Raw genomic sequence first — 2,276 nt, 5'->3', positions numbered from 1 at the left:
CGAGGTCACACGCCTTATAATCTTCCGTCTGTTATAAATTTCACCCCATAAATTCAAATCAATGAAGTCTGGGTGATTTTACGCGATGCTTCAGAATATGTTAAATGTAAATCTATAAGAATCCAACTAATCCAGAAAATATTTTTTCTTTAAATGGTTGTCATACTCTTTTTTAATATTAAATCTTATCTTGCGGCTAATAGTCTCAGGTAGAACTTGTTCTTTTTGATCTCAAGGTTCCTTGAAGGATAACATGGGTCCTTAGTTACTTTCCATTAGGTATTATTGCAAAATTCTAATAAAATACTGAATTTCTTGCTTGGTTGTGAACAACGGTGGGAAAAGACAGAATAAAGTGGTTCATTTCAAGTTTATTTATTACAAATCAGTAAAATATAGTTTTACAGACAACGGACATATATGTTTCTCAAGATGTTCAACAATTATTTATGAGGAACTTAATTATAGTAAACAGGATTAATAATAATTGGAGCAGAGATCTCTCCTAGTAAGAATTAAAATTGAAAATAGCCCATTATTAAAAGGATTCGAAATTAACCTACAATGCGATTACTTCTAAGTGTCCTAGAACCGAAAATAATTTGGGCAGCGGTTCCCCGTAATGAGGATAAAGATTTGAATAATCCTGCGTATCCATTAGTTCACTGTAGTATTACATTAGGAGTCACTAATTTTCGAAGTATATTTCCACCAACCTTTATGAAGAGATGCACGCGAGGTACTCACATAATCCTCCGAGAGATTCGAACCATTCTATATTATTTTACTTGAGAAGGAAGTACTAGGAACACCAGCGATTACGAAGGATCCTAGAAATGGCGTCCTGTGTCGATTTGCCATTGAGGAGAAAAACTGCTGAGTCACGCCTCTGCAGGATGAATCAAAGAAAATGTCGACAACTCAGGTTCAAGGGCGAGATTCCGGGGTAACCTGACTCTCCATACTACAAAAAAATGTATTTCTTTACAAACGGCTCGAGAAAGTAAGTTAAAAAAAACAACAGTTCCGTGCTGTATACTGTACTTACTAAATGGAGATTTGTTAGTTGTTACGTGGTGTATAAGGCTAAACAGCCGTCATAATGGATTCTAGCTTAAAATGATCATACGTATCCGATCTGTGGACAATAATGAAAAATTACAAATTTGTATAAGCGAAACAAGTTGATTTATATATTCGAAAGTTGTTGAAGACTTACCGGAAGCTGGTTTAATTAGAATACAAGTTTTTTTGGGCACAGCTCAACATGGTGCATAGGGAATTATACCAAAACTCCCATAGTTATTTGCGAGGGAAAACTGGCCTAGCGCGGCGTGGACACTGCTCGCGAACCAGATTGCAACTGGCTGGCTCGCCAGCGGCGAGTACTACGGCCCTGTATTCAAAAAAACTAGTGTGGTGGGAGGTATCACGTGACCGCCGGGAATGGCGGTTGACCGCTGTCGGGTAAAGCGTTTATTTACGCGATTGATTTGTTTTCTATATTCAATTTTACTTTTAAACTATAACGGTTCTGATTATCTTATAGGTATAATTATTTTTGTCGCGGGACGCGACATGGTTTATCTGAACTGGCACTAAGTTATCATAATCATTAAATTATTTTTCTTGTATTTTTAAAAATCAAAATATAACAATACCTCATCGGAGTAAACATGAATATATATATATATATTAAACATCCCCTTTTTAAACCAGACAGGAAGTATTTATTTATTTGTCTTTTTTTCGCTATCAAAGACTAAGTTACTATCTCTACAAACTCAGCACTTGGGCATAAAACTGCGTAAACTGCGGAACTGCCTAGACGAACCGGGTTAAGTTGGTCTGCGTTTAGAAAACTGAAACACTATTTCTGAAATAAGGAAATACCAAATAATTGAAGCAATAATTTTCTGCTGCCACTGAAATAGTTCAAGAAACTAAATGAAACTGTTTTAAATAGTAAACGAAAAAATAAAGCACCAAGCGCAGAAGTCAATACAATCGGTGGTGACAAGCACACCAACGAACGCAAGTGGACCCCCACAATACTAAATGGCCTACATAAGTTACTAAGTAAAGTAACCAAAAAATCCAATGATTCTTCGAAAATTTGAATGCACTCAAATATTGTTGATCTATGAGAGGAACATAAATTGCGAAATTAATTTAGTCTTTGATCTTCTTCTTCTTCTTTTTATCAGCACGTTTCTCTCCCACTGCTGGATATAGGCCTCTTCCAAATTTTTCCATGTTTTTTCTGTCCTGGGCAC

General features: G+C 35.9%; 1 long non-coding RNA gene across 1 annotated transcript; it reads right to left on the bottom strand.

The window, feature by feature from the left end:
• Positions 1–766: 766 nt before the first annotated feature.
• On the bottom strand, positions 767–1,347 carry LOC148272859 (uncharacterized). Its single transcript, XR_015824745.1, has 3 exons — positions 1,220–1,347; positions 1,049–1,138; positions 767–964 (listed from the first exon to the last, which is right to left on the bottom strand). It is a non-coding gene; the product is annotated as an uncharacterized LOC148272859 (long non-coding RNA).
• Positions 1,348–2,276: the final 929 nt, after the last annotated feature.

The sequence above is a fragment of the Micrasema longulum genome, unplaced genomic scaffold (genome assembly GCF_059751315.1).
Source record: "Micrasema longulum isolate JH-2025_06_02 unplaced genomic scaffold, ASM5975131v1 h1tg002173l, whole genome shotgun sequence".
Classification (NCBI taxonomy): Eukaryota; Metazoa; Arthropoda; class Insecta; order Trichoptera; family Brachycentridae; genus Micrasema; species Micrasema longulum.
Note: the sequence above shows the minus strand (reverse complement) of the source record. Positions and strands in the feature narration are given on the sequence as shown.